This window comes from Dromiciops gliroides, chromosome 3, assembly GCF_019393635.1.
Source record: "Dromiciops gliroides isolate mDroGli1 chromosome 3, mDroGli1.pri, whole genome shotgun sequence".
In the NCBI taxonomy this organism is placed as follows: Eukaryota; Metazoa; Chordata; class Mammalia; order Microbiotheria; family Microbiotheriidae; genus Dromiciops; species Dromiciops gliroides.
The window spans coordinates 429,984,729-430,012,187 of NC_057863.1; the positions used below are offsets into that span (position 1 = coordinate 429,984,729).

The 27,459-nt window shown below is 37.1% G+C and overlaps 1 protein-coding gene and 1 pseudogene across 4 annotated transcripts in view; both read left to right on the forward strand.

The window, feature by feature from the left end:
• CERKL (ceramide kinase like) overlaps positions 1-27,459 on the forward strand; it is a 183,663-nt gene that overhangs the window by 22,444 nt on the left and 133,760 nt on the right. The gene's annotated exons all lie outside the window — the stretch shown is intronic.
• Positions 17,854-18,244, forward strand: LOC122746150 (annotated as a pseudogene).

The following is a 27,459-nucleotide window of genomic DNA, read 5'->3' on the forward strand; positions in this document are numbered from 1 at the left end:
TTAAGTGGAATCACTTCTCAAATATCTGGAGGCTCAGTATCACAATAATCCTAACAAGAAATAACATATGATCAACAGCAACACAGAGATGGGAAATATTGTAAAAGTAGTATGCCAGTACTGTGAGGCTGGTAGGAACTGAAAATGCTAGTTTAGGTGATTAGGGAGACAAGGAAGCAGGGTAGCCGCCCCTCCCCTTCCCCCATGGTGTTCTGAGGCTACTGCTGGCTGTACACGATTGTATTTGGCAGCAAGGTCCCTAAAGAAGTGGGACTTGAGCCAGAGAAAATCAGCCCACATGCTACCTTTGGCTTTAGGTGTCAGAGACTGTGGATCTTTGGTATAGCAGATGACTATGTCCTCCAAAGTATACATGCAAGAAGACATACACTTACTTCAGATTGCTTTGCATAGTTGGTGTAGGGCTATGGATCGATGGTAGATATAAAGATAAGAATGAGGTTATTTATCAACTGGCATAAGGAAAGCATAGCATAGAGTCCAAGGTTTTCACCAAAAATTTAAAAAAACCCCTGAAAATCATCACTGAAGACTTCTTAGCCATATTGTCCAATGGCAGAATAAAGTCCCCCTCTCCTCCTGCCCTTTCTCTCTTTCCTTCTCTTCTTTTTTCCCCTCTTATTTTGATCAATCAAAAAGTCTATCATGACTTTTGGAATAGATAAAATTAGTGTGGATATAGCATTAAACTCCACCTAAATTTCTTTCAATGACAATACTGCTTAGTATCATATGTGGTAATAAAACCTCTATCAACCACAGATAACATACTTAGTTTCAATAACCAATTTTCTTATCTATTGTAATGAGAGAAAGAGCAGAAATGAGTGAAATTCTTCACTTATTTGTCAGTTTCAATTTCATTCCCCAAAGAAATCTTTCTAAGAGTCCTTAATACATAAAGTAGTATTTGACTTAAAGGTCATGGTCTCAGTTCAATTGAACAAACATTTATTAAGCAACTGTTATTGAAAAAGCGCTGTGATATTGTCTGGAGATACAAAGACAAAATGAAAACCAGCCCTTACTCTCAAGGAGCTCAATCTCCTAACAGATAAACATTTTTACAGTTGAATAAATTTATCTATCCCTTACCATATGGATGAAGGCCATTTGGCACAAACTGAAAAATACATATAATGGAAACCCGATTTACATTCATTTCAATGAGGAAAATAATGCACTGTTTCTTAATGCTCTCCCCAACCTCCAAAATCATATCTTTTCCATTCAAACAATAAATATCAAAATAAAATTTTAATTAATGATACTTTCTGTAAAGAGAAAAAGGTGATGCATTCCTTCCAAGATATCAAGAGAGGGATTAGGAATGAGTCAGTTTTTTATGGAGGGTACATTAGAGAAGAACTGGTCAACTCGTGAATATCCAGGGATTGTCAATTTATTAGTCTCATTCTGAAGCAGTTTGCATTGGTTTGGGGTGAAAACCTGCAATTCCTAACATGGAAGATTATTCTCAGTGTTTCCCATGAGTTCTTCACTTGCAATCCTTAGTCATTCAAAGCAGCCACAGTTGCCCTTGAATTCTCCCTTCTTCAATGTTGTCTTACCTTTAGTGTATATCATCTTATTATGCTCTCAGTGCATGTCTCCTGTTTCTGATGTTCTGCTATGTGGACTAATTTGTGCTCAAAGATGAATGTATACTGAAAAATGAATCTAAATTCTTATTGCTTAGTAAGAGGAAAATTCTTAAGCCAATGTCTTGATCAGAAGAAATTTTATATACACAATAATTTGAGGAAGAAGAGAATGCTAACAACTAGGGGAATCAGGAATGACTTCCCTTAGGAGGTTGCATCTGAGCTGAGCCTTGAATGAAGTGAAATGTTTGAAGATGTAGGGATGAGGTAAGAGGACATTCTAGGAATGAGGAGCAACCTGTGCAAAGGAATGGGGTGGGGTGGAGCCATGGAGTGAAATATATCAATGGGAGAATGTATGATGTGCAATAAGCCTAGCAAGGCAAATTGGAGCCAGATTGTGAAGAACTTTAAAGGCACAACTGAGGAATTTACATTTTATCATGGAGGCAATGGGAATTCCATCGACGGTTATTGAACAGGGGATTTACTGACTTGTGCTTTAGGAAGATTGTTTTAAACTATTACAACAGTTCAGGGAGCAGGTGGAAGAGCCTGAACCAAGTTGGGTAGTCTTGTGAGTGGAGAGGGGCCCAAAGGTGAAATGGATTGCAGAGAGAGAATTGAAACGGATTGGATATGATCATTGAGAGACACTGAAGAATCTAGGATGACTCAGAGGTTGTGAACCTAGTTGTGGCTGAATGGATGGTGGTGTCCCCAGTAGATACAGGGAAGTTTGAACAAGGAATGAGTTTAGAAGATATTGTGGGTTGTTCCCTCAGGCTAGTCTCCTGGTAGTTTTTGTTTAATATTAGGACAATGTAAGACACTTGTAATTCACTCAATAGTTAAGAACTTACTTAACTATTGGAAAATGATATTCATCAAGGATATGCATTGAGGATACCCAAGTTAAATCAGCCCTATGCTAAATTCTTTTGCCTGAGTTGGCCATCACGGTTTATCTAGAGGCCTAGAGCTCCTCAGATTTTTGCAACCAGGCTATGAGGAAGTGATGTCAACAGCTTCAGACTTTAGTCCCCTGAGCCAATCATATTTTGAAGACAGTTTCAAAACCAAGGAAAAGCTAGTATAACTTGCATGGGGAAAGGAGTTAAACTATTGCTCCCACAATAAACTTTCCCTTAGTTAAAAGGTCATTAAAGTCTTCTAGGGGACCTTCTTTCACTTCAATGACTTTAGGGCTGTTAGTGGTCCACCTGACTTCTGTCAAGAAGACTGACATTGGCAGCACCAAAGGAGGTAAAGAAAACATAAGAGAAGCATGCCAAACACAAAACAGTGTAATAGCTCACTGAAAGAGCATCTGAACATGGCAGAAAAAAGAGAAGGAATAACAGGTTTTTCTCTTCCCCCTCCTTTTGTAAGAATTGAATCATAGGTTTGAATGATCAGATCTATGTGGTGAGTGAATTCAAATTTTTGCAGTTTGCTATAGATTTCTTGGTGTAAAGATGTGACCATGAAGAGGAGCAACACTAGAAAGATTAGGGATATAGAAACATGTTGACTCTTCCTCTATATCTATTGATCCTCATCATCAGCCAGGGAGAAGTACCTTGTACCATAAACCTACTGCCTATTCTCTGGACCACCAGGTAGAACCTCCCCTTCCCTGGGATTCCCATGGGGAAGGAGTACCAAATCTTTTCCCCATGAGAAGCCTTTGCAGGGCTGCTCTGCTTTTTCTGTAGAGGCCATGAAGATTCCATCAGAACTCTACTTTGTTGCCCATAAAGCAAAACACTTCTCAACAATGCCACTCCTTGATCCTCTAAGCTCTCCCTGAAGAATTGTGCAATGATCATTGGCAACAACGTGAAAGAGTCAGTCAGTTCTAGATTACACTAAACAGTTGACTTTAGTTGACCTTCCTTTTGCCACTGCCCACTCTTCCATTGTTGGAATGCCATAACTTCTCTCTGCTATGGCTAATGTTCCTTTCTCTGCCTGCTATACGCAGACCACGAATGATGGCCATGCTGAACACTTCTACTCACTGCCCTCTGGTTACCCATGCTTGTCCTCAGCAAATTTACTGGGGTATAATTGACATATTTGTCCCTATTCCAATTCCAGAAATGTTTCTGGCCTCTTGGGGGAGAATTAAAGCATTGTCCTTTCAAGTGCCTCTCCCAGTGGCTTTCACAAAAGAATTACAACAAAGTTCATGTGGTTGTCCTATCATACTAGTTGGCCTTTCAAATGCCAAATATAAGAACAGCAACAAAAAGCAAACTTCCATCATCACAAAACACAACCCACAACAAACAACAATGCACTTATGTAACAGATGAACACTGTCAAACATAATTATATGATAGTTACATCTATCAAGGGTCTTTTTCTCTCTTAAGGCTTATACTGAGCTTTGTAAGGAAAGTTAATTTCATCTGTAAGCCTATTTTTTTTGCCTTTTGTAATATATTCCAAGATCTCCTTTCATTATTTGTAGAGGCTGCCAAGTCTTATGTGATCCTAACTGTGATTCCTCACTATTTTAACTGTGCTTTTTTCCCTGGATGCTTACAATGTTTTTCCTTTGATGTGGGAGCTCTGGGTTTTAGCTCTGATGTTCCTAGGACTTTTCCTTTTGTTTTTCCTTTGAGGAGGTGATTAGTGGATTCTTTCTTTTGCCCTCTGGTTCTAATAGATCTTGTTTCTGTTTGTGCCATTCTAGTTTTCAAGGGATGAATTTCTCAGATTACATTTACTGCTTTCTTTGATAAATTATTTATTCTCCTTCCAATTCTTTTCTCTAGAACTTTTGTATCAAATTTTAATTTCTTGCCTAATTTCTTCTAGGTATTCATGTAATTCTTATGAAAAATCAATTTTCCTTTAAGTTTCTGTTTATGACAGTTATGGAGTTAGACTTTAAATAATTTTGTATACTAGTGATGTCTCCTTTGATTAATATTTTTCAGCTTTAAATTACTGAATTGACTCTATGTACCAGGAGGAATCTCTAATCCCGGCTATGATTTTGGTTAGGATGCTTGGTCCTATTTGTTTTTGTCCCAGGTCTCTTGGTATATTGGGCTAACCTTCACCTCTTGAGCTTCCACCTCCATGATCTTTGAATTTCAGAGTGTTAGATCTGTATTTCATTGAGATTTGGTTTATTTTCCTTTATAGTATATTTGTTGGGAACTCTGTAGCTTTTTTGAGGATTTATTTATCTTTCTGATTTCTGGATCCACTCCATTACATTACCTGCTTGTGTTCTGGGCCCTTAGTAATTTTTTTCTCTTGAAATCATAGATATTTTAACCATTTTGTTTTGTTTCTGGCCCCTCCACCTTTGCTGATGGGTACTCTCCAAAGTCAGGCCTTGAAAGGTTGCATCAGCCCCTCTTTTTGGAGCATACAGGATAAACAGTTCTGGGTCACTGCCCTGAGTACCCTCTGAGGAGACAGAAATGGCACCAGCTGTGTTTCATTCCTCTTTCCATTAAGCCTGGTGCTGCCACCCTTGTAAAAGCTCCCTGAGCCATTCTTCCTTCTGCTTCTTGTAGAGTGAGAGAAGATGAAAGGGGGGAGGAATTCTAAGCACTATCTCTGAAGCTTTGGGGGTTACTAACCTAGAGTTTGGCCACAGTCAAAAGGAAGCATGTGTTTTTCCCTACACCCATTTCTTCTCCACTTCAGCTTCATTTAGCAAGACAAAGTAAGGTTCTCCTGTCCCTTGGGAATGGGGGCCTGAGAGTTATTCAGACAGTCTCTGTAACAGAATGCAAGGGGGTACCCAGTTAACTTATGATCATGCTGGGAAGGAAGAGTCCTGAATTAGAGTTTTATTGGTTAAGGTTTCTCTCTTTCTTTAGTGAATTTAGGTATAATTCCTCCATGTGACACATAATTCCTATTTTCAAAAAAAGTTTGGAGGACAATAGTGAATAATTTGCCATATTTCTGGTCACATGGCCCAGAAGTCTCTGTTTAGCTTTTAAAGCTCTTTTCAAATTGTCCCTAACATATCTTTCTAATCTTATATATTATTCCCATTTGTGAATCTTTGGTCCACCAACATTGATCTTACTGTTCCTTACACAAGATACTCTGCTTCTGCTTTGTACTTTTTCATCACCTATTCCAACTCACCTCCTCTTCTTAGGATCTCTTATTTTGTTCAAAACTTTGCTGATCTGACGCATTCTACAAGAAGCCTTTCTTAATCCCCTAAGATTCTAGTTCCCTTCCTGCCAAAATTTCCCTTATGTTTTCTATGTATTTGGTATATACTTAACAATGTATCTGTTGTCTCCTCCAGTAGAATGTGAGTCCCTTGAAGGTAGTGATTGTTTCATTTTCTTCTTTTTGTCCTTAGTTTCTACTGTAGTGCTTGGCATAGAGTAGACACTCAGCAAATGCTTTTTTGTTTTGCAGGGCAATGAGGGTTAAGTGACTTTCCCAGGGTCACACAGCTAGTATCAAGTGTCTGAGGCTAGATTTGAACTCAGGTCCTCCTGAATCCAAGGCCAGTGCTTTATCCACTGTGCCACCTAGCTGCCCCCCAGCAAATGCTTTTTATTGATTAATTTGTATAACTAGAACCTGGTACTTGGCACATAGTATTTATTTAATAAATGTTTGTTGAGTGATTAATACTTTTATTCAGTTGATTCCTCATATCCTCAGTTTAGCCTCTTATAGGAGCTTGAGAAATTCCTTGGTTATCTATCTATTACTAATGGTCTTTGAAAATTAGGTAGTGACCGTGTACAGTCATTTATTATAGACAAATGGAAGGCAATAGTTCCTTCCCTGTGTTCCATGTAGTCAGTTTATGCAGGGATTGACAAAAGGAGTAATTTTTAAAGATATAAATTAACAATCTACCAACCTTTGAGATACTTAATGTCTATCAGGAAAGGGGTGAAATGGCCACAGAAAGAAAGATGCTTGTAGTAAAAGAATCAGGATCATCCTGAGTGGGGATGAAGAACAGAGGAGGGAGACATTAGGCAGAGATGACTTTTTATTGTTCTCAAGGTAGAAGAGGAATTAGATTTATTCTGCCTAATTAAAAAAAGACAAAGCAACCACCAGCGGAAGCTATGAAGAGGCAGATTTCAGCCGAGCATTAGAAAGAATTGCTAATAATTAGGGCTATCCAAAAATATCTAATGGGCTGCTGTTTGAGGTAGTGAGCTTGCTATAACTGGAAGTGTTCAAACAAGATCAGTGCCCACCATTCAGTGGTGTAGAGAGAATTCTTGCTTTGAGAGAACAGTTGGACCAATTAAATGATCTCTAAAGCCATGCCAGTCTTAGATTCTGTGACTCCTCAGTTTTTTAGGGTTGAATTTGGTTGTTGGAATGTTGTGGAGGAGGGACCTGCCATCTTCACCACTATTAATACTAATTGTCAAATAATTGCCTCCTAAGGACAGATAAATCCAAGAGCCCCTGGAATAACAGCCTCCCACTCCCTTCTGCCCCAGACAATAGACTTTGCTCCTAACCAAGTCCCTGAACCCCTCATTTAGGGGATCAACCATTTGGTGACATTGCATCCACTTCTACCAGTGCTGCAGTCCTCACCTCTTCAGCAGCCACATCTACTAATGAGTCAGGTGATCATCACCAGTTTATCCTGTTTATATCTTATTTATGCAGAGTTATTTGCATGTTGCCTCCTTTATTAGACTGTGAACTCCTGGAGAGCAGTGGCTGTTTTGCCTTTCTTGTATCTCTTGTGCTCAGCATAGTGACTGGCATATAGTAGGTGCTTGATGAATTGATTGATTTGCTATGCACTGGAACCTCATCATCATCATCTTTTCTTGGGATGTATATCATAGAAATGCTTTATAATGACATCATCTAGGTGTTTTCCAACTGAATCACATTGTATGGAATGTTGTATTGTTTTGAATCTCCCTTTAGACAATATAAATATCATTGTTCTGGTATATTTTCACACTTAGCTTTATTCTTGATATCATGTAGGTTTTAATAGCCATTATGGAAAACTTCAGGCCATCTTTTTAGTCTTGCTGTTTCATTGGACTTCAACTAACCATTTTAAATCCATGGTTACCTTATTCATAGAACAGTTTTGGGTGCTATAATCAGTTAAAAATTAAACATGGGAGAAGATGTGATATCTAACTTCAAAGATGTAACAGAGGAACTAATAATCTAATGGATTTATGAGCTTTTTTCTACTCTATTTTAAGTTACTTAGCAAATATTTATATATACAAGACTATAGTGAGAACATTGATTTATGGAAATGTAAGCTTATTTTTTTTGAACAATGAGTAGTTTCAGTAAAATCTCTTCATAGCTTGAAATAATTTTGAAAACCTGTACTGGAGTTCCAAATTTTCATTTATTTTTTAACTACTTCATGTTATGTATTTCAAAAATGAGCAAAACACTGAAAATGAAACCATGATCTAAATTTTAATATGTTATCAGCTATAGGCCTGCTTTATACCTTACCCTTTTCATAGCCATTCAGTTTCATTTTCTCTTCTTAAAAAATACTGGTCATTATAGCTACCATGGATGCTCTTTTGTCTCTGCATACTGTTGCCACATAATGTGTTGTGCATTTGATATGGATATTACCTTATTGCCATAAGGAGCTGCCATTATTTTAGACACCAACTGATTTCATGATAGTGTCAAATTTCTTTCACATATGCTTATGCTTTTGTGCAGATGACCCCCCAAAACATCTGCTAGTTTTGTGGTGGTATCTGCTGTTTCCTTTTTAGAATTTGACCTGTCTGTCACTCTGCTAATGGGAAGGTACAGTATTTCACTAGAGTGGGTCTCCTCCCTTTTTTGCCATTGGTATTAATTCTTAAAATCTTTAGTTTCTTATTTTTTGGACCATTACTCTTTACCTTTTCATAATTATTAAGCTCATTATTTTACTTAACCTCTTTTGTTTGAAAACTTGAAATTTGGCAGATAAATGTTCTATTTGTAAACTTCTTGCCTTTTAAGATATCTTTTAGGGGGAAGTGAAGTTGCCATATTATTACTGTAATGTGTTGCATTGTATTAACAATGTAATAATTCTTGTGCTGTGATTACCTAGGTTAAAACACTATACGTACTTTGTGAGTTTCTTAGAGTGTCAGTAACCTTTTGTTAACTTCTAAAATGGCATGCCCAACAAAACACAAAGGCTTATTAAAATAGAACGTTTTTGGGGGGGAGAGCAACTTTTAATTGTTAACAGCAAAGAACTTTAAGCAAAAGAACAGGTCCAAACCTTATTAAAAGTTCATGAAAATATATATTTTAAATAACTGTATAAAAAGAGTGTAGAAAGAACATAAAAAGGATTTTGGATATAACTCAGCCCAAATCTTTTCCCCAACTCCTCCTTGACACCAATTTTATAGAAATTTATTAATATATTTTGGTTTTCTCAAAACTGAGGATTCCAGAAAACAATTAAGTTTGGGAATTAATATTAATTATATTAAAAAGAAAAGGAGTAACTCAATGTAAAGAAAATCTCCTTTACAAAATTTTGGCTATTTCTGAGGGATAAAAGAGTCCTCCATTCTATCTTTCCCAATCTCTAAACATGAAGATATGCTTTATTGAAAGTTGAGCACTTCATTGTTTATAATTGATTTTCTACTTTTTTTTTTTTTTTGGTTAGGCAATTGGGGTTAAGTGACTTGCCTGGGGTCACACAGCTAGTAAGTGTTAAGTGTCTGAGGCCAGATTTGAACTTAGGTCCTCCTGAATCCAGGACCGGTGCTCTATCCACTGCGCCACCTAGCTGCCCCTATAATTGATTTTCGAAAAAACAAAAAAACAAAAAACAGAACCTTAGTGAAATGGCAATGTTGACTAAACCTACAAATTAGAAGATTTGGTGATGAACAAAATGCATTATCTTCAATTTTCTTTCCAGTATTGATAGTTTAGCACATTACTATAATGTTTTGCTTGACCACTCAGTTGATAGTAAAATTAGGCACAAGATGACAACTTTATAAAATCAGAGCAAAAAAATCGAAATTATCCACATAATGAAGCATTTGGGCTGTTTACTGCTTTTCTTTAATCACTCTCAGTTGTCTGCTTTCTCACACTTTGACACTTAAGTCTGTTATTATTTAACTTCTCCCCCACCAATACCTCTTCACACACACACACAAACATTACTTCTTTGGGCCATTTTTTCTCATTAGCCTGGTATCCCCTCTTACTACCTTCCCTTGGCTTTGGCCGAATTGATGCCAATGCCAGTTACATGGAGGTGCTGCCTTCAGCTGTAGTTTCTACTGTGCTTTTGTGCCTTTTACCCTAATACTCTCCATGGGGGGCAAACAGGATCAAAAGAGGCTTTAGCTATGGTGTTGCAATGAAGTGTGTTGGTTGGTGGGCAGCCCCTTTCTCATGATGGCTGAGTGTGGCTATGCTCCCAATCTCCCTTGAGGAGAGGAAGGCAAAGCTTTGGAATGACAAACAGGTGACTTTTCTCCTTCAACCACTTCTATAACTTTTTACCAACTAGATATGCATGTTGTAGTTCCTGACAAATGGAACTCTTCAATCGTGTGTGTGTGTGTGTGTGTGTGTGTGTGTGTATGTCTATGTCTGTGTCTGCAGGCACATGTATAGCTGCAAAGGGGAGAGCAACATACAGAGAGAATTTGAAACTTCTTCCCAGCCCATGACTGAAGGTAGTATCTCCTATCTAAATGACAGTTCCCAGCTGATGAAAGAAATTAGGGACATTAATCTAACTAGAGAATTAAAAAATCATTTATTAAACATATACTATGTGCAAGGCATTATGCTGAGCATTTGATTGTTTCAAAAACCCTGGGAGGTATGTTATTATTACCCCCATTTTACATTTGCGGAAATTGAGGCAGACAGGTCAAGGGGCTTGCCCAAGGTCATACAGTTAGTGTCTGAGATCAGCTTTGAACTTAGGTCTTCCTGACTCCAGGCCCAGTGCTCTATCCACTTTATCACCCAGTTACCTTTGGGAAACAGGTATGTCCAGAAGCCCTAATGATTGGTATGCATGAAGGTGCATCTTAGTTTTCATTTGTTTTTTGTTGAATCTATACATGAATTACTTTTCTTTTAGGTATATGTTTTTTTAAATGTGTTGGATATTACTTATCTTGAGTGTACTTTGTGATAAATCTGAATGACATTGCAGAGCAAAGCAAAAACAGGAGAACTCTAATTCCATTTGCTTTGTATAATTTTTAGCATGGCACCATAAGCATGTGGACATTTATTTATCTTATGATCATCTGAAGAAGTAAATTATAGCATGGGAAATTGGAGAATAGCATTTCATGTATGTGTGCTAGATAAATATCAGGCCTTTCCTTCAAAATATAGGCTTTTGTTTTGTTTTTAATATAACACACTTTTCATAATTAAAATGAAATCCCAGTGTTAAAGGATTACTGTTTTAAATAATTGGATTTCTGTCCTTTGTTTCAATGATCCTTCTATATTAGAGGAAACTTAATGGTATCTTGGGATATGAAATATTCCTAGATTAGAACATTCTTGTTACATAATCCCCCAACTTTAATAAATGAATTAATTCTGAAATAGTTTATCTGAAGCAAGGAAGCTGTTATAAAAAAAATGTAGCACAAGTAAAAAAAAAACACTTTAAGGTACAAAAATTTCACCAAGAAGCACTTTTTAAAATGTTGACAATTTAAAATAATTATTTAAGAATGGTGAAAATGACTTCTAAGTAGGAAATATTTAATTTACATATTTTTTCATCCTTATAATAACTTCTACAGAAATCATATCTAATATTGCAGAACTACACTGCATGTTCCATGGGATGACTCTCATTATGCATAAATAAATCTATTATTTGAAAAATTATGTTGAATTCCTTTCCTTGGTAACATTAATTTTTGTCTGTTTCTTAATTTAAGTAAATGTTAGGCACTTCATTGATTGTATGCCCTAAAGTGGGATACCAGGCCTGAGAGGAAGGGATAACAAAGTGATGAGTACTTGGGAGAATAGGAGTGGAGGAAAGAAGTAACATGCTTAGGCCTACTTACCATTGAAATGACAGAAACATACAACATTCTGTACTCTCTTTCTCTCTCCTTATTGAAGCTTCTAAATAATAGAGAATCCTGCCCTCAAGGGAGATATTGAGCCAGGATCAGGGTAAGCACCAGCCAGTGTTAAGAGAGGAGGGGAGTGCTTTGCTTGAGGCATGGCTCTATTCCATCTGGAACCCTCTTAAAATCCTTTCACTAGCCCCTTAAATCAGAGTTGGAGACCTCAGGCTAGAAATTGAGCTAGGGGCAGCATTATTAGTGGAGGGAGGGAGGGAGGGAGGGAGGGAAAGAGAGAGAGAGAGAGAGAGAGAGAGAGAGAGAGAGAGAGAGAGAGAGAGAGAGAGAGAGAGAGAGAGAGAGAGAGAGAGAGGGAGAGAGAGAAGAAAGACAGAGAAACAGAGCAGACAGAGCCAGAGTTAGAAACAGAGAGAAATAGAGAGACACATACACAAACACACACACAGACAGAGGTACAGAGAGACAGAGAGAGACAGATAGACAGAGGCAGAGGCAGAGGAAGAACTAGAAACAAACATACAGAGATACATACACACATAGAGAGAAAGGGAGGGGGGGAGAGAGAGGGAGAGAGAGAGAGAGAGAGAGAGAGAGAGAGAGAGAGAGAGAGAGAGAGAGAGAGAGAGAGAGAGAGAGAGAGAGAAGAAAGACAGAGACAGAGAAACAGAGCCAGACAGAGCCAGAGTTAGAAACAGAGAGAAATAGAGAGACACATACACAAACACACACACAGACAGAGGTACAGAGAGAGACAGATAGACAGAGGCAGAGGCAGAGGCAGAACTAGAAACAAACATACAGAGATACATACACACATAGAGAGAAAGGGAGGGGGAGAGAGAGACAGAGAGAGACAGAGACAGAGACAGAGACAGAGACAGAGACAGAGACAGAGACAGAGACAGAGACAGAGAAACAGAGCCAGACAGAGCCAGAGTTAGAAACAGAGAGAAATAGAGAGACACATACACAAACTCACACACAGACAGAAGTACAGAGAGACAGAGAGACACAGATAGACAGAGGCAGAGGCAGAGGCAGAACTAGAAACAAACATAGAGATACATACACACATAGAGAGAAAGGGAGGGGGAGAGGTGGGGGAGAGAGAGAGAGAGAGAGAGAGAGAGAGAGAGAGAGAGAGAGAGAGAGAGAGAGAGAGAGAGAGAGAGAGAGAGAGAGAAGAAAGACAGAGACAGAGAAACAGAGCCAGACAGAGCCAGAGTTAGAAACAGAGAGAAATAGAGAGACACATACACAAACACACACACAGACAGAGGTACAGAGAGACAGAGAGAGACAGATAGACAGAGGCAGAGGCAGAGGCAGAACTAGAAACAAACATACAGAGATACATACACACATAGAGAGAAAGGGAGGGGGAGAGAGAGGGGGGGGGGAGGGAGAGAAAATGCAAGAAATACACACAGAGACACACCATGCCTCTGTTCTGTAATGCTGTTGGCTGGATATAATGTTAGTAGTTAGAACTTTTGCAAACATCCTCTAGGACCACCTTAGTATTTGGAAAAAGTACCAAATGAGTAACCTCTATTATTGTGGGCCCACATTCCTAGACCCTCTGTAGTTTCTAGAGGAACACTGAAGTGGTCTGAGGTGGCTTTTGTACAAAGGCTGAAGAGCCAGGGTTAGGGTTCATGAGAGTAGTGGAAAAATTTAATTGATCCAGTAAGAAGCAGGGGCTCCTTACAATATTTATTACATGGAAGAAGAGGGGAGATCTTGTAAATTGGAACTTTCAAATCAGGAAGTCAAATGGGCTTTACATTATGTTGACAAACGCTTACTATTTTTATCATGTACCTACCAATGGGTTTTACAGTCTCATGGAGAAAAGGGACAAAATAAATAACTTTTATTTATGAGGCAGATAGAATGCAACTTTAATTTGTCAAAAAACATCTATTAAGTGCCTGCTTTGTGTCAGGAACTATGCTAGGTTCAGAATATACGCCCTCAAAAAGGCAAAAGACATTTCCTGTCTTCAAGGAACTCACCATTCAGTGGCAGAGAGAACAATGTACAAACAAACTATATTCAGGCTAAATTGGAAATAAACAAAAGGAAAGTCCTAGAATTTTTTTCTGGGACTTGAAGGAAGCCAGTAAAAGCAGGAGGTGGAATTGAGGAGGCAGTGCATTCCAGGCATGAAGGAGAGCCAGTGAAAATGCCCAGAATCAGGAGACAGAATGTCTTCCTTGTTTGTTACTGGACAGCAGAGTGTAGGGTGGGGGTGTAAGGTGTAAGAAGACTGGAAAGGAGGCAGACAGCTTAGGAAAAACACTGGAGGATTCTATATTTCATCCTGGGGGTTAAAGGGAATAGGCAGGATTTATTGACTGGGATTGGGGTGGGGTGACCTGTCATTTAGGAAGATGACTAGCAGCTGAGTGGAGGATGGACTAGAGCCAGGAGAGACATGTGACAGGGAAACAAACCAGCAGGTTATTTATTCTTTTACTGGAAGCCTTCCACAACCCCTCTTCATTCTATTGCCTCCCCCTTTCATTATTTCCTATTTATCCTGTTTATAACTTGTTTGTATATATCTGTTAGCATGTTGTTTCCCACACTAGATTGTAAGCCTCTAGAAGTTGCATCCCTCCTTGAAGACTGGGTTTTGTTTTTGTTTTCCCCAGTACTTAGCACAATAGAAGGTGCTTAATAAATATTGATTGACTGAAATTGCCATAGCCCAGGCGACAGGTGATTTAAGCCTGTCCCAGGATGGTATCAATATCAGAGGAAGGAAGGGGGTGTAGATGAGAGATGTTACGGAGGTAAAAGTCTTTTCCTGGTTTGTTAATTACCTAAAGACTCAGTTAGGTCTTTAGTTTGAATCAATGATCAACATGTTGTTGTTGTTGTCGTTATTTGTTGAGACCTATCATTTCATTGACTTAGGAAATTCCTGATGAGGAAAATGTTTTCCCTAATGAAGATCAACAAGCCTTCTACTCCCTATAGTCTGAGAGAGTTTCCTGAAGACACTGAAAGGTAGAGTGATCAAATTATTTACAAAGAAGCTCACAACCAGTATATATTAGAGGTTGCATTTGAACCAATGCTTTACCAACTCTATGATAGGCCCCCTATCCACCATACCACTGTGTATTACTTGAACATCATTTGGCCTAAAAATAATTATCCTGAATAGCTACTTTGGATACTGAATTACTAGATCAGCTTAAGACATCTTCCTATGAGGTCACAGATCTCTATACAAGTAATAACAATTCACTTTTCATTGCTTTATTGAAAACATATTGTAGAGTTGTCTTATCTGTTGCCTAAACCCACCATGACAGTCTGTTAACTACTAGATGAATGATTGAACAGTGTAAACATGACACCAATCAGGTCACTTTTCCTGCTCTTCCTGGAACATAGCGAACCTTTACTTTGTGTAGTAGTATACTTCTGAAAGTTGTCAAATAGCATGATTCATGCGGGGAATATTCTAGCTAATATGGTCATCTCTGGATAGATTGAAATTGAGAGAGACCCTTTATTTATTATCTCTCCAGTGCTGTAGTATCTACCATTCTTATATGATATCTAAAATGTTAATCTAAGAATGATAACTACTTTAGGTTTTAGAATTTATAGTTTAAATGAAGAAGATTGGTAATGTGGTTAACCAACTTTTATTCATTTGTTGCTACTTTTGGAATGACTACAGTTTATCATCAGCAGATTGTTTGAGCTTTCACAATCTATCTTTCCTGTCAATCATTCCCTTAAAGTAGATATGGAAACCTGTGCTTATCTAGGCTTTGTAAGATTCTGGAAATACAGAGCAACAGATGTTCTAGTCTGCACAATAATATGTATCCTGGATACAACTCTTTATAGAGTGCAGATTGATTCTTAGAAAAACAAAAATTTAGCAAACAAATGACAATAAATTGCTGACTGCTGCAGTAATTACTTATGATTGACTATAATGGTCATGCCTGGTTGATATATCCAATTCTATGGCTATATTTATAAAAAAGTGCAAATGTGATCATAGGGGAACTTTTAAAAGGAAGAATTCTTGAATTGTGATGGAGAAAGTGATCTTGAGTGAACTTCTGATTTTTAGTTTTATTTCCCTTTAAAATGAGCAGCAAATACTAATATTGCTTATTAGATTTATAAACAGACTCCATTATCTTTTAGATGATGATTTTTACCTTAAGTATTTACAATGATTTTTCTTTGCTTTTATAAAAGGTTGGGGAGACATTTTCTGTTATGTAAATTATTCATTTTAAACTTTTTTTAAAAACTGGAGCTGTGATTTCATCAGGTTAGCATGCTCTCATTGAGTAACTTCCTTCACTAGTGCAGATTGTTACCTGCTCTGTAGCCTGTAGCCTTACAGACTAAAGTATTAAATCCATCAATCGACAAATATTTATTAAGCACCAAATTTACAGGATTTGACACTATTTGCGTTTTTATATATAAAATATAAAGCAAAGGATAACTTACAGATTTTTAATTAGATACTGAGAAACCTAAGCTAATGTTTTACAAATAGTTTATGGCATAGTATTGCATATATATATATATATATACACACACATATATATACATGTATACATGTATGTATATAAATATGCATACATATGAGTGAAAATGGTACATATAAATTTCAAATCACAATATATTTTGATATAGACACATGTAAAATGAATTGTGTTTCCAATTATACACATTTATGTTCATTTTTCACATTTATAGTTTCAATTAAAGGTTTCCCTCAAACTTTAGAGGTTTATCCTTGAGCACTATGACATATGATAAATCAATTAAATAGTTTGTTAAAGTTCCTAACTTGTATTAAAGCAATTATCTCCTTTTTGTCTGAATAGAAAGATTCAAAATCAGATCATCAGTTGATGTTAATTATTTGAATATTCTCTAGTCTTTGATAAACTGAAGAAAGTGTATACTAGGCAGTATTTGAAATATATCAGAAAATACATGAAATAGGAAACTTTATAAGCTATACATTAACATATTCTCTTCAATTTTATTCAAGAAATACTTATATGTCTTTGCAGAGCATTGTGCCAAGTGCTAGGAATATGAAGATAAAAATGAAATATTTCTTATCCTTAAAGATCTTACTGAGGGATACAAAATCTATACATAAAAAGTAACCATAAGGTAAGTTTAAGAGGGAGAGGACACTGACACTTGTGGAAATCAGGGAAGTCTTGGTATAATAGGTGGTAACTGAACTGAGCTTTGAAAAAAGTTCAAAACAAGGCAAGTGGCAGCCTGTGCAAAGAAAAAATAATGAAGGATGAAATGTCAGGTTTGCAGAAGAGCTAGTAGACCAATCTAGCTTAGTACAAGTATATGTGAAGGGGAGTAACTCAAAGTAATTATAAAGTAAAGTAAAATGAAGATGAACACGATAGGGACATGATTGACAAGGAAATTTTCTGATTATTTTATTGCTCCGTCATTTCAGTCTAGTCTGACTCTTCGTGACCCCTGGTGTTTTTGCCTGGTTTGTTGAAAGCTGATGAAAAAGTTGATAAAACAAATCTTTTAAAAACATTACACATAACTTGCAATGTTAGAGTTTTGGGAAAATGTGGTTTCTCATTTTCTTTAATTTAATTATGTTTTATGTACACTATCTTTCTAGGTTATATATATATATATATATATATATATATATATATATATATATTAAAGATCTTGTACCTTATCAGTAGCTGAACCTCCCAAATTATTCCAAGTGAGAAATTCAATTTAAGACTTCCTTAGAAATCTTCCTAACTAAACTTGGGACCTCACTGGTCAGAAGAGAGAACATTTTCCAAGCCTTCAAACTGGCTTTTTCCTTTGGTAAATTTAAATAATTCTGATTTCCAGTTTATCAACCAATAGATAATTTCTTCAAATCTTTATTGCTTATTTTTTAGGTTATCTGATTTTTTTGAGTAGCCTCTTTTCGACTTTGGTGCTTAGTAATGTTTAACAAATCATCTCTTAGTTCTCCATGGGGCGTTGCATTTGCCGGCTGGCTGCTCGGGAAGTGTCCTGCCGGGCCTGAGGAGAGATGGGCCTGGGCCGGAGATTCTAGCTGAGGAAACAGTCTCTTTGTTATTATGCCATCCTATAACAATGTAACTACTGGTATCCCCAGTAGTAAAGTGAAGTACTCCAAACTTTCCAGCATAGATGACGGCTACATTGACCTTCAGTTTAACAAGCTCCCCCCCCCACCCCCAATTCATTATGAGGCTATAGCACTTGCCATAATGCTATTTATGATTAGCACCTTTCTCATTGTCATAGGTGCTCTGCCGTTAGCTGGATGTATCAGCAAAGTGGAGGAGGGGCAGACCGAGCCATTCTTGTCCTGATAATTGGAATTCTGGCATTCCTGCTAGGATTCTACTATTTGCACATTGCCTACTATGCTTCCAAAGGTTATAGGGGGCTATAGGGGCTACTCATGATGACATTCTGGATTTTGATGACTACAGTCTACTTTGATCCAGAAGAAGACTGTTGCTGCTGGGAATAACCTTAGCACTGAAAAGCTGAATCCATGGAAATTTAAATACCAGTGAGTCAGAGAATTCTTTAGTTCTTCAGTTATTTTAACAAGATCATTGCTAGGCTCTTTGGGGCCATCCCAAAGATGTTAACTGGGCTTGCAGTTAGAGAAATGGCATCTTTTTCTTTACCTCCTGCTCTGAGCTAAGGTTTTTGAAGAGGCAACTTTCCCATATATACAATACACACGTATTCTGAAGCAGTTGTGGAAATACTAATTGAATCTTTCCAAAAATAATTTTTGTAAGATATGTCCTTTTTAGTCTGAGGTTCATCACCAGGTTGGCTTCATGGTGGTGAATTTTTCTACTGCAGCAGCTTTCAAAGACCATCTACAGAATTCTCTCTATAGAGAAGTAACTTTATCCAAATGTATATATATGAATATGTGAATGTATACATGTGTGTCTACATACATACACACAGAATAATAGGAATTTGGTGAGGAAGTGGCCAAATGATGTTTTGGTTGAAAAGAGACTGAACCTCCCAAACTTAAGTTGAACATTTTTACATTTTACCTTTTATTTTTAGAAGTATTCTGGTGTTACTAATATGGTTTTTGTCAAATAGAAAATGCAATGTGTCTAACTTTATTTTGTTAAATAATTATTTGAAAAACTCCAAATGACTCATATTTATCCTATAAACCTATTTATTCTACTGTCTTCCAGTAAAACTAAGTATAATCAAATTAGAGAGAATACACAATGATTCTCACTTACTTTGTGAAGTGACACAAGAATTGGTAATTTTAAAAGTAAACAGATTTTGCAGTTTTTCATCTTACTGGTGCTTTTGCCAGACCTTATATATTTCATAGGTTTGATGTCTATACCATGGGGCATTTTGTCCTCTGAAAATCAGGATGTTCTATACCTTTATCATTCCTTTAAGAGCTGATTTTTTTTTTTACCATTTGTCAGGTTTGCTTATTTCCTATGAAAAATAAAGTTTAGGGGATCATAATTTAGTTGTGTTTTTTTAAATTGCATCATTAGTACATTTTATTGTTGCTTTCTTACTGTGAAGCTGATACAGACTCAGTGGCCACTTTAAGTCTAAGCTTGGCTAATGTAGTCTTATTTATTTCATGGTTAGAGGGAGTGAGCACATTGAAGAGAAATTAAAATGTTAAAATCAGAGCTCTAGATTTAATATGTTTTAAAGCTGTACCTTATATTGGACATTGTAATAGACTTGATTGGTTATCATATTGTCTCTAAGTCTATGAATCACATATAGAATACATCTGATTTCCTTTTGGCTTTTGGTTATACCGAGTGAATTATCAGACTAAGACCCTGCTGTATAACCATACTTTTACCGATAACAAATCCTATTTTGCCTCTAAACATTAAGCATCAGTAACATTTCATTGAGTTCTATTATAATTTATAGTGAAAGCAGGTGGAACCCTTTCTGTCCTCAGGGAGCTTACCTATTAATGGAAGAAACAAATGAAAAACATGAGCAGACAAGCAGAAACACAGAAGTCTATTAAAATGCATTTTCTTACACATAGAAATGGGGCCCCATTGATTTTATGAAAGTAAGACAGGTGCTCAGGGAAGGTTGTTGAAGTGATGGAAGAGACCTAAACCAGATTATGTTATATGAAGGCTACGCAGAGAACAGGGACAAGGTTTGGCAGAAAGGAAGCATTAAAAACAGAAAGGAGTGGCATGAATGAGAGGCAGTGATGAAGTGGAAAGAACACCAAATGGGGAGTTACCATACTTAGGCTTGAGTCTTTGCTCCATCACTTAGTAGCTGAGTTACTTATTTGCTCTTCAGTTTCTTCATTTATAAAATGGGGGTAATAATACTTGTACTTACCTACCTACCTACCTCACAGGGTGGTTGTGAGGAAAATGACTTGTAAACCTTGAAACTTCTCTCTCTCTCACTCTCTCTTTATCTATGTATTATATACATACATATAGATGTATATGTTATTTTAATAATAATGATTGGTGTAATGGATTAGGACTTCAGACAAGTAGTTTAACCCCTTTGAGCCTCAGTTTCTTAATCTGTAAGATGGGGATACCCTGAATTTATGATAAGATTTTTGTGAGGATCAGATGAAATCATATATGTAAGAATACTTGTAAAGTGCTATGTAAGATCAAGGAACTCTTATTGTAAAGGAAGACAAAAATAGGCAAATTTTGAAAAGGGGTTAAGAGAATGATACAGAAAGACTTCAGAAACTATTATTTGCAGGGATTCTTGGTTTTTGTTTTTGTTTTTTTGCGGGGCAATGGGGGTTAAGTGACTTGCCCAGGGTCACACAGCTAGTGTCAAGTGTCTGAGGCCGGATTTGAACTCAGGTCCTCCTGAATCCAGGGCCAGTGCTCTATCCACTGCGCCACCTAGCCACCCCCTATTTGCAGGGATTCTTAATCTAGGCTCTGAATTTTAAGAGATATTTTAATAACTATTTTAACGTAATTGTTTTCCTTTGCAATCCTATGCATATAATGTATTTGACAACATTATTCAGAGAAGGGGTCCATAGATTTCACCAGACTGCCAAAGGAGTCTATTACATAAATAAAATTAAGAATCCCTGGTCCAGTCCAACCTCATCATTTTACAGATTAGTAAATGAAAGCCTAGAGAGGTTAAGTGACAATCATAAACAGGTTTATTTGGCTGAAGTAGATAGTTATGCTATCCACAGTGGATATATTAGAAAGTTATAACAGTTGGCTACTGAGAGTGATAGGAAGGGCCAATTTACTAAAGTGATAATTTGAGTAAAGAAGTAATGGAGAGAAACAAGACCTTGCCTTTCATCTATTTTCTAGCCCTAATGCAGTAGACTTGGTGATCAATAAATGCTTGTTGGATAAATAAGGCTTCCTAAGAATAGGGACTAATAATAATAAAAAAAATGGTCAAAATGGAACTGGCCAGTGGATTTGAGAGTTTTCATTTCTTAGTTTCAGTTATCTAGTCTTCAGAAGTGACTGAATTAGGGTAAAGAATGGAGAGAAATCAGAGGAATGTTGCAAAATTGGAATAGGTGGGATATGGTATAACCTAGACATATAGATATATAGAGGGAAAGAAAAATTGATGACAACTAAAAAGTTATGGCTTGAGATGCTTGGAATATAGGTTTGGGCAACAAAAGTTTCTTGGAACATTCTTCCTTATAGTGAGCCAAAATTTGCTTTTTTGTAACTTCTGCAAGTTCTGCCTAGTTATTCCCTCTGAAGCTACACAGAATAAGTGTAACCCTTCTTTTACAATCTGATATCCCAGAGATATTTTAAACAAACTTTTATGTTGTATTCTAAAACACTTTTCCAAGCTAAACATTTCTTTCTTTGATGATTTCTAGACCTTCCCATTCTTGTTCTCTGTATGTACTCCAATTTGTCAGTATTCCTCTTAAAATGTGTTGCTCATATATAAACATGGTACTCCAGATTTCTGACAAGTACAAAGTACAGTTGTACTATTCATTTATTCTTAATACTATATCTCTTTTAATATAGCCTAAGATTGTATAACCTTTTTTTCACCAGTGTTGGCATACAATTGTATTATTCTGAGCTTAGAGTCAGCTAAAATCATCACGTAGTGGATAAGGCAGTGGATTTGGGGTTAGGAAGATTTGAATTTACATCCCACCTCAGATACCTATTAGCTGTGGAATTGTGGGCAAATCATTTGACCTCTTTGCCTTGGTTTTCTTATCTATAAAATAAAGATATTGGTTTTGAAAACAAAAAAATTGAATCATTTCTTATTGTCTTAGTGTTTGTTGCTATTTGATAATACATTAAGCCCTTTAAGACATATCAACTTGTTTTTGTAGTGTTATAATAATGATGATAATAATAGTGAATAACATTTGTATAGCGTTTATGATGTGCCACTGTGCTAAGCACTTTATAATTATTATCTTATTTGTTCCTCACAACATTCCTCAGAAGGTAAGGGCTATTATTATTCTCATTTTACAAGTGAAGAAACTGAGGCAAATAGAGGTTAATTGGTTGAACCAGGGCCACACAGCCAGTAAGTGTCTAAGTTTGGATTTGAACTCAGGTCTTCTAGACTCCAGGTGCCATGCTCTATTCATGAGCCAATAGCTGCATCAGTCATTAAACTATTTCTTTTTTTTTTTTTTTTGGTGGGGCAATGGGGGTTAAGTGACTTGCCCAGGGTCACACAGCTAGTAAGTGCCAAGTGTCTGAGGCCGGATTTGAACTCAGGTACTCCTGAATCCAGGGCCGGTGCTTTATCCACTGTGCTACCTAGCTGCCCCTATTTTAAACTATTTCTTAAAGCAAAAACTGCACATTTCTAAGGGGTCCTGTGGATGTTCTGAAGTTGATAGTGATTTTTGGAGATTTGGACTCCATGAATAGCATTTAATGATGGATGTGTTATAAATCATTAGAAAAATACACTCACTTCTAAAGAAAGAAATCATCTTAAAAAAGCAAACCTGCAGGAAAAAAATTATTTACAAGGTTCTGAGTTGACTGGATATTTTGCATGTATCAATATTTATTAGATAGTTAACCTATGACTTCTGGAGAAATGATTTCATTTTTCCTGGTTCAAACTTTTGGCACTTTTTTCAGCTGTAAGTTGTTGCCATGGCATAGGTTTCACATCTGTTGAGAAAAATTAAAATAGAGAAAGAAAGAGAAGAGCATAATTTAAAGTGGGTTTTCTGTTACAAGTCTAATGTTTCAGTGAGGACAGTGATATATGCAGTGTTTCCCTGCAGCCATACAGACTGATATTTTTTTCCCTTGTGCATAATCTGTATTTCTTAACAAAATCAGGACTCAAAGAAGAAAAAAAAACACAGGATGAGGGCAGGTGACTGATCAAATTTCTCTTCCACACGACCTCATCAGTAATGTTTGCCAAAGTCTGCCAGAGTTGACACTGTGATGTGTGGGATCGATCAGGTATTTTAAATTGTAAAAGGGATACAAGACAAAAGCAAACTGTCTTTCATATGTCTGCCAAAATGTTTAGAAGAGGATTTGATGAAAAATAGAGAGGTCACTGAAGACCGGCATAAGTAAGCACTAGGGACATTTAAAGCAATTCTCTCCTATTTTCATTTCTCATTTTTCTCCCTATTCCTTCACAGTTCCTCTTCTCTTATTATTTCCTTCATTTTTCTTTTACCTAGTCCTTAGGCTTAACAGTAGCCCCCATAGGTATTGCTTAGAGCAGTTGGTGGCAGTCAGGATGAAAGATGTTATAAGCTTCAAACAAACTATGACATCTTTTGCAAAATAGAAAAGGGGAGTTTAGTGTTATACTCCATTAGCTTTTAGCTTCTTTTAGATAACATCCCCCATAGTATTTAGTACCTAGCACAGTATTGGTCACATAACAGAGACATTTAATCAATTCTTATTGACTGCTTGGATCAAAGTACATAGAAGAACGCACTAAAATTAGATAACTGGTCATCTTAACTCTGAGGTGACTCACAGGAAAAACATATCTCAAAAAATAAATGGTCCTGAGCTGAGTCCTCTATGCAATAATTACCAATTAATATTTACTAAGAATTACTGAAGGCATGGTGCTCTCAGTGTTTTACTATATAAATTATAGAATAATAGAGTGAGAAGGGACCTCAGATATCATCTAGTATAACCTTAACTAAATCATTAACCGTGTCCATAATATCCCCAGCAAAACTCTAGACATTAAGACTACTTAAGCACCTCTCATAATGGGGAACTCATTGATCATAGGACCAGAGATCTAGAGGTGGAGGGGGTATAATTGTTCTGCCAGTCCATCCCCCTCAGTTTACAGAAGAAGAAATTGATCCCCACCCTGCACTCCAGGAAGGTTAAAAGATGTGTGCAGAGTCCTATAGGTAATACAGATTATACACATCATTTGAACCCAGATCCCCAGATTCCAGAGCCAGTGTTCTTTCCACTCTATGAAGGAAGAAGCCTGTCCTAAGTTGGTTTCTTTGTGATCCTAATTGTTAGGCAGTAATATAGTATTCTCTTCTGGTATTCTTGAAGTTTTGCATGTCTTTCCTTATGTTGAGCTAAAATCCTTCACCCTTTAATTTCTATCTTGGTTCTGGTTCCTTTTGATGCTGAGCAGAACAAGCCTGATTTCTTTTTTATGTTAAAGCCCTTCAGCTCTTTGAAGACTGCCATTTCCTAAGTGCTTTTTTGAAGACCGCTTTTCCTAAGGTGTCCCTTCCCAGGTTAAATATCTCCTCCTCTAGATCTTCTCCAGTTTGTCAAAACTTCAATATTTCAGTGAATCTGCGATCTCATTGCTGTCCCTATTCCTCCCATCATTGCAGATTAACATCCGTTCACTTTCTTTCATCTTTTTCAATTCCTTTCATCATTTTCTCATAGATCTTTCACAGAGCATCTACTCAATTTGCCAGAGGAACTCCTTGTAGTTTTTTTAAAAAAACATTTGGGAAATATACATACAACACTCAGGTTGTGTATCTGTTATCAATTGCTTTTGCTGTATGCCTAGCCTGCTTTTATTTTCTGATCATTTATTTTCTGGATGATATCCTTTACATCATTCCTTGCATACATGTAATTATTGCAAATAAAATACAGACTACTTATCCCACCATGTGACCTATTCCCATTATTTTTTTGTTGAGTCATTTTTCAGTTGTGTCCAATTCTTTGTGACCTCATTTGGGGTTTTCTTGTCAAGGATATTGGAGTGGTTTACTATTTCCTTCTCCAGCTCATTTTACAGATGAGGAACTAAGACAAATGGGGTAAATGACTTTCCTAGGGTAACACAGCTAGTAAATGTCTGGACCAGATTTTAACTCATGAAAATTAGCTCAGATCTTCCTGACTCCAAGTTGAGCCCTTTAGTCACTGCACCACGCAGTTGCCCCTTATTCCCATTTATTACTTCAATTTCTTTGTACCAGAATTTAGAAGCTCAGTGAAAATGCTTAATTTCTAATTGTCTACATTTAAGATGTGACATCCAGACTTTGAAATAAGGTTCGATTTAAAGAGGGGCAGGTTCTTCACTTGCCTGACCTGTTCTCTGGTCTGTAGATAACCCCAGGCCAACTTGCTAATTAACCAGGCAGCAAAACTTTGTGTGCTGTGTTTGTTAGCTTTGATGTGCTTATACCCTTTCCCCGCCTGGGCCACTGCCACTCAAGCTTATTTCCTGGTTCCCAACAGGGGTAAAACACCCAAGTTCTGCCTCAGCACTAGCAGAGACCCCTATATTCTTCCCCTGGTCAACCGCTCAACCCTCTTACCAGACTGTGAGCTTAGTTCCAGACGACACTATTGCTGCAGCTGATTCAGAGACTCCAGGGGGTCTCTTTCTCTGGTGAGGCCTTCCTGGGACTGGATGTGTGTCAGCATGACCATGGGGTTGGGCTCCACTCCCACCCCGGGACAGCAGCCTCCTCCTGCTGACCTTCTAAGCTTTCTTTGGCTGAAAAATGGTCTCAGCCCATTCTTTTGTGGGTTCTGCTGCTACAGGAATTGTCCTATGGCATTATTTGGAGGTTTTTTGGAGGGATTGTGTCATGAGTTCCAAGAGCTTACTCTTGACATAAGGTTTGAGATACAATATATAAAAGGACTATGATCTCCCTTGTTTAGATTACTGTGATATCAGTGCTGTTTAATGTATTAATATTTTTTGGCTATTGCTCTCATCCCATTTAAATGAATCTTAACACACATATTTTTATGAACTAAGACACATCTTGCCCATCCTATAAAAACCCTTGGATCTTTTGGAATCAAAATGTAGGGCTTCACATCTATCTTTATTAAATGCCAATTTATTAATTTCATACACTTTATATCTCCCTGCTGTGCCACTTTGGTCCACCTTCCTTAGACTGGATACTACAATTTTCATCCTGTGCTCCTTATCGGTGAGCATTCATTGAATCCAAGCTTCCTCACCATCACTCTGCTCTCCAAATCTTTGGAGACATGCCACCTTGTGCATCCTTTCCTCAACTCTCCCAGCTTTCCATGTCTTACTCTCTAATCATTACTCTAGTCAAATTAGTGCTACCATTACAGGAAAGAGCATGCTTATCCTGTCACGCTATTCACCATCCCTATGACTTCCCAGATCAAAAGATCCCTCCCTGCCCTCTTATTAGGAGTATGAATGAGCCTTCTTGAGGGGAGGGACTGTTTTACTTTGTCATATTTATAATCTTAGCAGTTATCACAGTGCCTGTTGCATAATAAACACTTAAAATTATTTTTCTTTCCTTCAGGAAGTTTAGAATTTCAGCTTATCCAACATATTGCTTCTCTTTCCAGTCAAATAGTATTAAAAATTTTTATAAGATTACCATTTTTGCCTTTATCCAAGTATTTTTGTAAACTTTTCCCCTGTTTTCTGAGAAAAAAAAGTTTGCAAGTCAACTACAAATTTGCTGTAAGATGGTAAAAAAAAAGAAATCAGAATTTATTTTCTAAAGTAAAAAATTAAACCATTGTTGTACCAGGTATTGAGGTTAACTAGACTTTCATAAACCATGTTCACATTGATGTTTTTCTCACTTCTCTAATTTATGGCTAAGGAGGAAGTTAAGTTTGAAATTTCTCTCTTCACTCTGCATAGCCTGAAACTTTGGAGTTTGTGTCTTGACTGCTTCTGAAACGTAATCAACTCTCTTCTCGTGTACGAGTTTCTTTATTTCTTTTTTTTTCTTTCTTTCTTTCTTTTTTTTTTTTTTGGTGAGGCAATTGGGGTTAAGTGATTTACCCAGGGTCACACAGCTAGTCTGAGGCCGGATTTGAACTCAGGTACTCCTGACTCCAGGGCCAGTGCTCTATCCACTGTGCCACCTAGCTGCCCCATATGTACTAGTTTCTTAAGCCAGCAATCTATTCTTGTTTCTTAAACCATAAATGAGGGAGTTGAAGGTAGCTTGTGCACTGAAGTTGCTAAAGTCAAAATGGCCCCTCAGGGTAAGCCAGCAATATTTTATGAGATGGTTTTCAGGTTCTCAGAGTTCAATAAAAGGAAATTTTTAGTTAGACAAGGGCCAAGGACAAACATCTATACCATTTCAATACCAACCCCTTTATGTATTGCCATCAGCATTAATCAGCACTTGTAGGGTCTAGTCACTAAATCAGTTTTGA